Genomic DNA, 12,938 nt, shown 5'->3' with positions numbered 1-12,938 from the left:
GCTTTCAGATCCCAATCTAAAACCTCACTCTTCTTTCCTCTCCTTTGCACAGGTGTGCCACATACCAGGAGAAAGGGGTCATATTCATCAGGCTTAGTGTCAGGGACAAAGCCAAATACATGCAGACATATTTCAGAGGTCCCTGCATGTGAACACTGTATAGAGATCCCCAGGTTTAGGGGGCAGGGTCATAGAAAGAACATGTAATCCATCTGCAAATATCCTTGCTTCTAGGGACAAAAAATTAAAAGGAGACGAGAGAATCTATTTTTGTTCAGTGAAGCAAGCACGAATGGATTAACTTTCTGATGTTTATTTTTTCTCCCTTCAATGAAAATGAAGCAAGAAGGAATGACTCAGAGGATTTGATGAAACTAGCACATGAGGTGGAGGGAGGGTTCCTTTTCTATTAACATTTGGAGAAATCCACAAACCAGATTCCCCTAGCTCTTAGTGAAGGAACTGAAGTGTCCCCAAGAAGGCTTATTTGTTTATTCACTTATTTATTTAAAGAAGATCCATACAGAGAAACAGCAGGAATCAGAGTGAGGCTTCTGGCTCTCTAAGATCAGGTATGGGAAGGACTTCATAAGAAGATGCTTCACTACTTGGGGAGGCAGGCTGTGGCCTGGGGATAAAAATAGTCACAGACTTTATGGAATCTCAGGATGATATGTAATATCATCAATTTAGACTTGGAAGATACATCAGAAATCATCTGGTAAACTGTGGCATTTTACAGACAAGGAAACTGAGGCCCAGAGAGACTAAGCAACTTGTTCATGCTAGTAAATAGAACCAGAATTGGAATCCAGGTCCTGTGACTCCCAGCTCCAAGCCTAGCACATTTTCATGGCACCTCCTGCCTCTCATGGAATATTAGAGGTGCAATAGACCTTAGGAGAATATTTAGTCTAACCCCAGTAAGATAAAGTGACTTGGCCAAGGTTACACAACAAGCAGCAGCCAGAACTAGAACCTAGCTCTCCTGACTCCCAGTTCAGTACACTTTCTGCTGCACCATTTCATATAGTCATATGGGGAACCCACATCCATATTAGAACCATATCCATGTGCTTACTTCAATCACATCCATGGTTGGCATGGAGAAGTGTCTGGGTTTTGGTCATTGGAGGAACTCTAGCCTGTAACTTTCCTATCAGTGCAGAATAATCCCCATTGTTCCTGAGCCAAGGCTGTTTCTAGACTTGACCCCCTTATTGAGGGCATGTAGATTCCTAGAATCTGTCAGTTCTCTCAAGTGGAATTTCCAACCAGGAATTTCCTTGTGTGACCAAAATGGTGTCTTCCTCTTGCCAAGGAAAACCTAGTCCAGATTAGAAAGGTAAGCCAGACCAAGAGCTCGCTCTTATGTGCGGCCTGCTCACACACAAACTCCTACCTGGAGTAGCCAGTCTATACCTTGCCTCCTCTAGTTTCCTCACTCTTTGCTGCACACAGAATAATGATGCTGAGGACAGCATGTTCTTTGCTAGTTAAACCCTGGTTTCACTTATTTCATACAGGCAAAACTGTTGCAATGATAACTCTGCTTTTGGTGTCTCTTGTTTTTTCATACCAACTTATGCCTGTGAACCCTACATGACCAGTTCTGCTTCCTCTCAATTCCCTGAACAGCTTTCACTAACCATACCAACTAATTTGGTTCTTGGTATGAGTACCCTAAATGTTGAAAGGGAGAAGCAAAATAGCTACTTTCCTGAGGGATCAGTTAGGGAGGGAGTGATCTAGAACAAGTTATTCTATACTGCAGGTAATCCATCCCTTGGCTTTCTTCTTGTGTACGTGGCACTTCCCCAAATCAGCAAATCCTCAAAAGTCACCCCCCCAAAATTTTTCTATCAGTCAGCAATGCAAGGACTTTTTAGTGATTTATAAAGTAACCTATTAGTATTAATGTGTGTCAACTGAAAAAGTTGTTGAAAAGCCCTTTTCTGAACTCAGCCAGCTGCTGGCAGCCTGCATCTTCACTCCCTTTTCTGGAGGGCTGTCAGGGAAGGGGAGTATCATGCCCCTCAATGCTCTACCTAGATGAGGAAAATAGGCTGGGTGATAGAAATGGTAAGAACGGCCTCTTGAGACTGTAATTCATCTTTCTAATTTATTGCTTTTTTTGGAGGCAGAAATAAATTTCTTCCTGCCCTCTTTCTCACCCCATCTTCCTTCCCCTTCACACATTTGTGCCAGAAATAGAAATTGAGGTCTCTTAAAGCTTAGGTCCCCTAAACTTCAGAAATTCGGATTGGGGTGATGGGTGGGGGCAAGGTAGTACCTGTATCAGGAAGGGCAGATATATCTTTCCATGGCAGTTTTTGGATCTAAACCCAAATGTCAAGTAACATATACAGGCCATGAATTTTTATGAGAAGCAGTGTGACATAGTAGGGCATTGAACTTGGAGTCAGGAAGATCTAGGTTCAAATCCTGCCTTGAATATTTACTACATGTGTGAGCCAGAGCAAGTCACTGGCCTCTGGAATTCATTTTCCTTTTAGTAAAATGAGGGGGTACCAGCTCTAAATCTATGATCCTATCATATGAAATATGCCAGAGAGGAGAATGTATGGGGATGGGGAGGTAGTGAATAGGTTTCTGAGAAGGGCACCTTGTGGTCTCAGATCACTGGTCTGAAGGTAGAGGGCATTTGCTTCTAAAAGCTTTGCTCAAGAGGGCTAAAGCATATCTCCAAATACGAGAATCATTCCCTGAGAGCCCAAAGACCTCTTCTAAATCCTTTTGAGGACTTCTGTTTTGTTTCAGAGGTATTAGAAGGGAGAAAACAAGGAAACCATTACTAGTTACTTGATTGGAAAGTTGACCTGGGAATGCTTGGGAATGGCCATTGAGGCTTCTTGTTACCTCCTGAGTTCCCAAGGACAAGGAGGCCCCTGCAGGGGATGAGCCCACCCATAAATTTCTGGGGCCATGTGGCTACAGGCTAGTTGGGCCAGGACCCCAGTCTGTTTAGAGAAATGGTAAAAGTGGACCCAAAACATCTTAGACCATTAACTGTAGATAAAGACCACTAGATTGCAGTTCCCCATTTGAGAGTTTCATAGAAATACATTTGTTTTCCCCCCTCCCCTTCCCCTGTCCTCAGCACCTTAGTTTATAACCAAACAGGGGTTGGCAGGGCTAGTACATACAAAAGGGACATAACAAACTCAGCCAGTGAACAGGAGGCTGCACTCACCAGCTATTCAGGGCAATTTCACAGCATGGGGAAGGGTCCATTGTTGGCATAGGCTGTTGTCCCATACAAAGTCAGATGAGATGAATTTCCCCTATTTTTCTGCAGAATGGCTTGTGAATGATACTCATCTTGGAATCTGTCAAAAGATAGAAGGTTTTGTTTTCCATTCATCTTCTTTATGGACTTGGGGGGACTAGGGGCTGTTCTTTTTTTTTTTAGAGTGAGCATTGAAGGAGTTGCCATTTAACCATTTAAGCCATGTCCCCATTGATAACAATATTAATTTATCATCTTACCAAACCATCTGTGATGGGTAGAGGCATTCTCTGAGTCGAATGTGAGTCGAATGTGATCACCTTACAAAAGGCTCACGTTCCATCTCATTGAGCAGACCATTTTTGTAAGGCGCGATTCTTTCAGTCACTCCCATGCCCCCTTCATGTCTGTGGTTTAACACAGCTGAGTAAATGCATCTAATCAGGAGCCAGTGTCTTGTGAAAGTAAAATCAATATTCTCCAGGAAACATGTTGTGGCAGTTGTCATGCTCACTGCAAGTGTGTGTTGGCAGATCTTACCCCACATCTCAGGTTCTCTTTGAGAGAGCATGTGCTGATTCACCATACTAATCAACCACTACAGCCAGTTCCTGATTTGACCTCACTTATTCAATTTCATCCTTCACTATGGTATGCTAAGTATTGTCTGTGTATCTGCCTCTAATGCAAAGAAGAAAAACTCAAGTTGAGCAGGGAACTGTCAAGCAGCCTAGGCCCCAGTAATTCTCTTGAGGGAAGAAATTTATAGCCTATGAATATAAACGGTTTTATGACTCTCTTGGTTAAACTGTGGGTGTTTTAACTTAGCTTTTGCCACCCAGGGCTAGGCTTTTAAATCCTCTAGCCTGCTGCTATTGCTCTCAAATGAGGGAAAGGAACTAGTTAGAGGACACAGGCTGGGCTTATCTAACCTGATAGAGTTCTCATTGTTTTTGTTGTTCTCGACTTCTGATGATTTGAAGAGTAATTCCTTGAATGGACAAGCACCACTTCTCATTTAGCCAATAAACATTCATTAAATGCCTATTACATGTAAAGACCATACTAGTTGGAGGAGATAGAGTTCAAATAAAATATGGTTCTTGCCTTCATAGAGCTTATATTCTAGTTAAGGGGATAAGACAAACATAGATGACTGTGATATTCACTATTACATATCATGATAGAGAATACTTTGTGACACCTGTAACTGACACGATGTCTTCTGAGTTAGAAGAATGAATGCTGTAGGTAAAGTTTACCCATATGTTAGCTAAGCATTTATCAAAATCTCTCTTGCTGGGGAGGCTAGGTGGCACAGTGAATAAAGCCGGCCCTGGAGTTCAAATCTGACCTCAGACACTTAACACTTACTAGCCGTGTGACCTTGTGCAAGTCACTTAACCCCAATTGCCCTGCCCTCTCCCCTCCAAAAAAAGCAAAAAAAAAAAAAACCTCTCACTGTTCTTGTGGAAAAGACAGAACGATGTTAGCGACATCATAAAACAGATAAATTTGAAACTTGTTGAATGGTCATACCCAAAGAATAGTCATTAATGACTCAGGAGTCATTAATGCCTGGAGTGCCAGAGGAATCTGGGTGCTGTATAGTTTGTTTTTATTAGTTATTTTATTAGTTTTATTTTATTTTATTAGAATTTTATTTTATTAGTTATTATTATTAGATAAAAGTAAATGTCAGTTTATTTTTATTAGTTTTATTTTATTTTATTTGAATTTTATTTTATTAGTTATTATTATTAGATAAAAGTACATGTCAGGCTTTACCAAATTTTCAAATGACACAGATTTGGGAAGGATAACTAACACACTGGATTGGGAGAGTCAGGATTCAAAAAGATCTTGACAGGCTAGAATATTGAGCTAAATCTAAGATAATGAAGTTTAGTAAGGATAAATATAAAACTTTAAACTTGGATTAAACATTAATCTCACAAATATACAATGAGGCACATATAGCTATACAGCCATTCATTTGAAAAAGATGGAGGATTTTAGTGGGCCTCAAGCTCCACATGAGCCAAGAGTGTGATGTGGAAGCCATAAAAAGTGAACACAAATTTAGGTTGCATTAAGAGAGGTATATTATGTTATCTCATAATATTATGTTCTGATCAAACTACACCTGGGAATATTGTGTTCAATTCAGGGCAACAAATTTTAGGAAGAACATTGATAAACTTGAGAGCAAATTCATTGCAGCAGTATTGAAAATATAAATTAGCTTTGGTAAAATTATCATTTTTATTATATTGGTCCTACCTTCCCATGTACAATTAATATTTCTAAAAATCTGATTTTCTTTGTATAAAAAGGTTTTTTTATAATTTTGTTCATATATTTCCTGGGTTGGTTTTGGCAGGTGTGCTCCCAGGTTTTGTACTGACTAAAGTAATTTTATTTTATTTTATTTTTGGAGGGCAGTTGGGCTTAAGTGACTTGCCCAAGGTCACATGGCTAGTTTTTGTGTTAAGTGTCTGAGGCCATATTTGAATTCAGGTCCTCCTGACTCCAGGGTTGGTGATCTATTAACTGTGCCACTTAGCCACCCCAGACTAGTCATTTTAAATGGGGTATCTTTTACTATCTCTTCTTGCAGAGTTTTGTTTGTGATATATAGGAATGCTTCTTTGCTAAAATCATTAATTATTTCAACTTTTTAGTTGTATTTTTGGGATTTTCCAAGTGTATCATCATATTGTCTGCAAAAAGAGATAGTTTTATTACCCCATTGCCTATTCTGATTCTTTGAAAGTAACCGAGATGGCAACAGATCTTGAGTTCATGCTATATGAGGATTGGATAAAGAGTTGCGAGTATTTAGCCTAAAGAAGAAAAAAAATTAGGGGGTTATGATGGCTGTTTTCAGATTTTTTGAAGGAATATCACATGGATGAGGAAATTGCCTTTTTTTCTTTGATTCAGAAGAAAGAATTGGGGTGAACATTGTCAAGAGGCATTTAGGCTGGGTTTGACGTAAGGAAAAACTTCCTAGCAGTTTATCCCAAAGTGAAAAGATCGAGGGAAGATCATCGATCCCTGTCCTAACTCAAGGTTTCATGAAGAAGCTGCTTGACCACTTGGCAGATATGATGTTGAAGGGATTCTTGTTCAAGTATGAGTTTGACTATATGTCCTTGGGGGTCTGTTTCAAAACAGATTCTGAGAGGATAAGAGAGCAGATCTTTGCTTCATCTTTGTCAGAATCTTTTTAAGGAACTAGGTCATAACTCAACATTTGAATTGACTTGTTGCATATTTGTTTGGTTCCTTCTTAGTTTTTAGTGACTGACTTTGGGTTGAATTCTAGGTCTTTATAGTGAAGGCTGTAACCTATGGGTGGGATTGCTTACCTACTGGATAAAACTGTTAAGGTTCAAGTTCTTTAGGATAAATATCCCGGTGCTCCTTGTGTGGTGTAATGAAATGAAAATCATTAATTAAGCCCTTATTACATGTCTTATTATATAGCAAATGCAAAAGCAAGACAGTTCCTGCCCTCAAGAAACTTAAATTCTAATGGATAGGATAGTGGCTGGGGTTTGAGAAGTTACAGGGATGTTGAGTGGAGCCATAGGAGAACCTGTTGACATGTTCTCCAGTTATGATCCGATAGTCCTGTGATGCCTTCCAAGAAGTTTATATGTGTGTGTGTGTGTGTGTGTGTTTTAATATGACTGGGTCTGTCTGGATAGAATGGGCCATGTGGGTTTATGCTCAGTCACTCCTAACTTGACCTAAATAGTGAGAGGCCCTACGGTATGGTTTTTGGAAGTCTATAAAGTGTAGCATCAAGGCATATGTCAGAAATATGGCTGGATCACATCTCCAGATCACTGGAGATACTGAAATCAGACAACACCCCATCTTTTCACTTCTACCTTAAAAACATTTGAATTCATTGACTCAAAGAACATCAAAGAACTAGAAAGGAGCTCATCTAGGTCAGTCTCACTTTATGAATGTGGATTCAACTCAGTTGTCTTCTTGTGAATCAACTGTGTGTAAGCATTGTGATGAACAATATTTGGCCACCCTTATATCCTATTCTGTAGGAAAGGCTATCTTCTGTGGGACAGTATGTTTATTCTAAACTTGCAGAGAAATTAGTACCATGGACAAGTCATCTCACTTCTCTAAGTCTGAGCACATAGGATCACAGATCTGGAGCTGGAAGAGACCTCAGGGGCCATCTGTCCCAAACTCCTTATTCTACAGATGATGAAGTTGAGGAATATTAAAGGTTGTTAAGTCCTTGTGCAGTAAAAAGAAGGCAGGCTCTGGGTTCAAATCTTGCCTCTGACATTTACTAGTTGTGTAATCTTTCTCCTCTATAAAATGAGAGAATTGGATCTGGGAAGCAGTGTGTTACAGTGGAAAGAATAAGTCACATGACCTAAGCTTGAGCTCCAGCTCTTAGACATATAACCTTTGCGACCCTAGGAAAGTCACAGGTTTCATGAACCTCAAATTCTTATTCATAAAAATGAAGATGATAACTTGTAATGTCTTACCTTACAGTTTTTTTTTGGTGAGGAAAGCACTGGGTAAACTTTTAAAGTGCTGTATAAATATCTGTCATCTGCATCATAGGATTTAAAGTTGAAGGAGATCTTTGAGATGATATTGTTTAATCATTTTGCAGCATATATCTCTGAAGCCCAGAGGGATTAAGTGGCTTGTGATAGGTACTGAGTAGCAGAGTACAAATTTGAACTCAAGTTCTCTTCCTCCAAATCCATTGTCCCCTTTTTTCCACTGGGCCACATGCTGGTGATGGCAATGGTGATGATCTTTTCCCTCTGTAATTCCATGATTCCAGGTTAAGTAACAAGCTCCTTATTCCAGCATCCTAAGTGCACATAGTAGATATTCTGTAGCATCCTACTTGAAACATAGTAAATATTCAATAAATACTAATTGATTAATTCCCTGAAAAAAGTGGCAATCCTGTGCCCTGAGTGGCCCACAGTTACTAAAGTAACTTGTGGAGTGCACCAAAAGGATTTTTGGTCCAGGAGTTATACTTACTGTGCCAGGAACCATTGAGAGCCTTTGTCCCTTTGGATCTAAATATTCTCTTGTGGGATGAGGTCTGGGAAAATGCTGTTTTACAAAATACAACAAAATGCTGTTTTACAAAATACAACAAAATATTGAAATCAAAGGCATTTTGGCATAGTCGATAGAGGGATGATCCCAGAGTCAGTAAGAGGTGGGTTCAAGTACTCCCTCTGACATATATAGGATGTGGGACCCTTGGCAGGTCAGTTAACTTCTCAGTTACCCTCAGGAAACTCTCTAAGATGGTGTTTTTTAAAAGGTGCCAGTCTTCATTAGTAGAGGAAATTTCCCCTGGGAACTCCCTACACTAATTAATTTACACATCTGGTTAAAAAAATATATGTGTATATACATATACATACTCACACTCATGCACACTCACAGGAGCAAATAAGGTAGAAAATAAACCAGTCAATTCTTTCCCTTCCCCATTTTAAAGATCAGAGGCAGAACTGAAAGTTCGAGGGATTTCCTTATGTATGTAAATGCTGTCTACCAATATTTCTGATTCTGATGTACAGGCTTGGTATTTGTTCTGACATAGATGCCTTGGGACTAGCTAGGTAGACCTTTGAGAACTTGCCATGATACAGTGATATTAGATAAAAGATTCACATGTTTTGAATGCAAAGTTGACAGATGATGAAAACCACATCCAAACTTGCTGCAAAGCTATGAGTACAAAGCTAGAGAAGAGAAGTGGGAATTGTACCATCAAATGTACACTCCTTCAGGAAAGCAGGAGAAGGGCTAGGAGCCAGATTTAGTCCAGTCAGAATTCACTCTGCTATTATAACGCCTATGTTTTCTTGATTTCCTCTCCCTCTCCCATTCCCCTTTCAGACCTCCCTTCTCTCTACCCTCTATTCATATATACACACACATTACACATATAGATTATGAAAACCATCTGTCTTGACCTGTGCTTTACTTGTCAGCTACAGAATAGGGGCAGTATGAATGTGGTTAAATAGGTCATGAAAGTCTAGAATGTTAGAGCTGAAAGGGAACTTAGAGTTCATGCATGCCAGTCCCCTCATTTTGAGACCAGGGTGGGAGAGGACCCAGGGTCACCCAGCTAGAATCAGACTAGAACCCTGGTGCTCTGCTCTTGTTTAAGGTTATTTACCTCATTGCATTGTTCCTTCACCCTTCCTATCTGCATTTAGAACAGAGTAACCACAGTAAGAGCTGGATCCATTTGTTTTTGGTATTCTAAATTAGCAACTGTTGTCAAAGTAGAGGAAGGGAGAATGTTGGAATGATGGTTGATATTAAGTTAATGGATTATCTTGTGGGCTTCAGTTGTCCATTCTTTCCCTCTTTCTTTTTAGCATGGAGAGATGAATTGATTATACTATAAAGACCAGAGTACATGTGATCTATGACATGGGATTTAAAAAAAATATCAAATCACTGCATCTCTTTTTCCCTTCTCCTTTCCTCCAATAGAATGTATATAAATTGTCTTCTAATATAGATTATGGACTACATGTCCTCTTGTCCTTTGTTCCTGGTGCAAGCACAGCAAAATAAACTTTGTATTAATTCTAAATGAATAAAAAGATTGTTGAGATGTTAAGATCTGCTGAAAAACCTGAGGTCTGAAGTTCTCAGTCCAAATCCAGTGGTACTTTGTTAACTTTTCACTCTGGATGTCATCATTGTCCTTTACTCATGTAGACTTTGGAGATTAATCAATATAGTCAGCTGTATAAATTAATTGACTTCTTCCCACCTGGTGCTCTGGCCCATTTTTAACAAGACTCTGACATGTCATCTATCCTCCTGCTTTGAATGGCCAGCACCTCCCAATGACTTTATCCCACCTGAGTTTAGATGCTCATTAGCAACATTTTCTAGTGTTTGTGAGCTTCTTTCTACACTGCTCATCACCAAACACCCTTCTTTTGTGAACTGAAAAGAAGCAAAAGTCCTGACACTTCATTTTCTAAGCACTTTTTTCTCCCCAGTAAAAACTGCTGCCTCCCTTCCACATGGGCTGAAATCCAGATGTGTTCACTGATCCCACCAGCTCTGAACTGCAGATTGCATACTAACCTTTATGTTTTAATCAGTCTTTTTAAGGCTTTTGGTGTTTTCTGTCTGCATTCACTGCACTTATCCTCTGTCTTCCCTGTGAAATGTCCATCAGGACTCATTACCAGTACCCTCACAGAGCAACCATCAGGCAGATTATTACTTTCTGAGCCATATGGCAGGGGCTGGCCCCAGCTGCCTGGCTTTCTCTGCTGGCTTCCAATACTGAACTCTCTCTGGAGGAGGTCCCCATCCATGGACCTGTCTGGTTCAAAGAAGAAAAGGATATTTCACTCTAAACAAGTACAATTCCTCGATAAAACACCTTTCAGGAAGCCACAGACTAATTTATACTTTACTTTGCCCAGCCATTTCGGTCCCCAGAATTTCCCTGAAGCCCCCACTTGTTCTGTGTTTACCTTCTCATATGCCCTTAAGAACAGTAGTGTTGTGGTGGCTCTCTAATCAGAGCCCCCAAATTCCTAGAATTTTCAAGGGAAGCTTATTTCTCACAGAATTTAGAACTGAAAAGAACCATAAAAATCTTCTTCTCATTTTACAGTTGAGGAAGCAGATCCTGAGAAGTTAAATGACTTGTTCAAAGTCACAGAAGTCATAAATGGGGGCAGCTAGGTAGCGCAGTGAATAGAGCACAGGCCCTGGAGTCAAATGAGTTCAAATCCGACCTCAGACACTTAGCACTTACTATCCGTGTGACCTTGGGCAAGTCACTTAACCCCAATTGCCCTGCCTTCCCCCCTCCAAAAAAAAAAAAAGACATAAATGGCAGAGAAAGCATTTGAATCCAGGTCCACTGGCCCCACTGCATTGTTTTGTCTTGATCATTCCACTTCTGTGTACCCTAGAAACTTTGTGTTAAGGTTAAGGATCCATCAGACATGGAACTTAGGTATTTCTTCCAAAGGATTAAAATTAAAGTGACTTTCCATGATACAATTGGAAAGGATCATAGGATTATAGATTTAGAACTTGAAGAGGCCTCTGAAGTCATCTGGTCCAACCCCCTCATGTTCTAAGTAAGGAAAATGAGTACTTGAGAGATAAAGTCACTTGCCTGAGGTTGCAAGTTTTGTGAGTGGCAGGGTTGAGGTACAAACCTGGGTCCTCAGAATCCAAATCCAATGCACTCTCTGCTGTACTATACTGATCCCCCACAGCAAGGTCTAAGACAGAGCCATTCTCTGTCTTCCCTACTTTATCCTCTTATCTTTTTTGACAAAATGGAGAGATGTGGTCCAGACAGGAATATGATTTGGTTGATTTGGAGATATTTGGATACAAGATTCAAAGAACAGTCATTAATGGGTCATTTGATATGGAGGACTCCAGCAATCTTCCTATAACCTTACTCTGTTCAACATTTTTGTCAAAGTTTCAGATAAAGGTATAAATATTTGTCCTTCGTTCTCAAAGAGGACAAATGACATCGGGAAGGTGATGTCTTGACTTGCCCATGAATTGGATTTAAGTGAGGCAGAGCTATGCAAAGTCAACAGCCTCACTCTCTCCTCCAGAATCATCAGAGTCCAGTGGCAAGACAGAGGTTAGGACGTCTAGCAGTGGGAGACCTTGGCCTTTTTAAAACAAGGTGTTTCCCAGGTCTCAGTTTGTTTGAGGCAGCACCAATTCAGTAATTAAAGCCTAGGTAGGGATTGAGGCAAGAGATGGCCTAGTTTGCCTTCACAAAAGAATCAGTCTGGGAGGAAAAGATCCTCAGAGTTTCTGGCCAGAGCAGAAATGATTGTTATTTAGACTAAGTCTGAACCAAGGTAGAGATGACATGCTCAACAAGTTTTCAGATGACACAAAGTTTGGAGGGATAATTAATACACTGGAAAACAGAATCAAAATTCAGAAAGACTGAATGACATTTAATAAGGCTAATTGTAAAGTTCTATACTTGTAAGACTTATGTATTTATTGTCTACAGTGCAAAAGACCTAAGGATTGCATATGATATGGCAGCCCAAAAGCTATGTGAGGTCTTGGGCTGCATTTGGAGTGGCATGGTGCCCAGAACTTAGGAATATGAGAGTCCCTCTGAACTTGGTCATGATCAGAACCCATTTAGAGTACTGTCTTCAGTTCTAGGTACCACATTTAGGAGTAACATTGATAAGCTGAAGAGGAGAGAAACCTGGACAGGGAAGGAACTTGAGTATAAGCCATATGAGGATTGGTTGAAATAACAGTGGGAGGGGGGCGGAGTCAAGATGTTGGAGTAGAAGCAGGACCTCCCCACTGCTCCAGCTTCCACCTTCCCTAATCCATGTAAAAAGGAGACTCTAGACAAACTTTGGAGTTGCAGAACCCACGAAGTGACACAGAGAAGCTAACCTCCCGCTGAGAACAGCCCGGCAGGCTGGCAGGAATCAGCCAGTGTGGTGCTCTGGGAGCTGAGCCCAGCTCCACACCGAGGCTTTAGCCCCAGGGAGGGCCCGACCAGCTGCCAGGCAGAGGGACTCCAGATCAGCAGCAGCTATGGCCGTTTCCAGATTTATCAACACATAGATGCAAAGGACAAAGTGAGAGGTCAGTGCAG

At 40.5% G+C, this 12,938-nt stretch overlaps 1 protein-coding gene across 1 annotated transcript in view; it reads left to right on the top strand.

Annotated features, from left to right (window-relative positions):
- The window catches only part of NTN1 (netrin 1), a 440,610-nt gene that overhangs the window by 250,616 nt on the left and 177,056 nt on the right, over positions 1-12,938 (top strand). The gene's annotated exons all lie outside the window — the stretch shown is intronic.

This window comes from Petaurus breviceps, unplaced genomic scaffold, assembly GCF_028583685.1.
Source record: "Petaurus breviceps papuanus isolate PSGF00001 unplaced genomic scaffold, PetGlider_PUasm1.0 90865, whole genome shotgun sequence".
Lineage (NCBI taxonomy): Eukaryota > Metazoa > Chordata > Mammalia > Diprotodontia > Petauridae > Petaurus > Petaurus breviceps.
The sequence above is the reverse complement of the archived record's forward strand: the minus strand, read 5'-3'. Positions and strand labels throughout refer to the sequence as shown.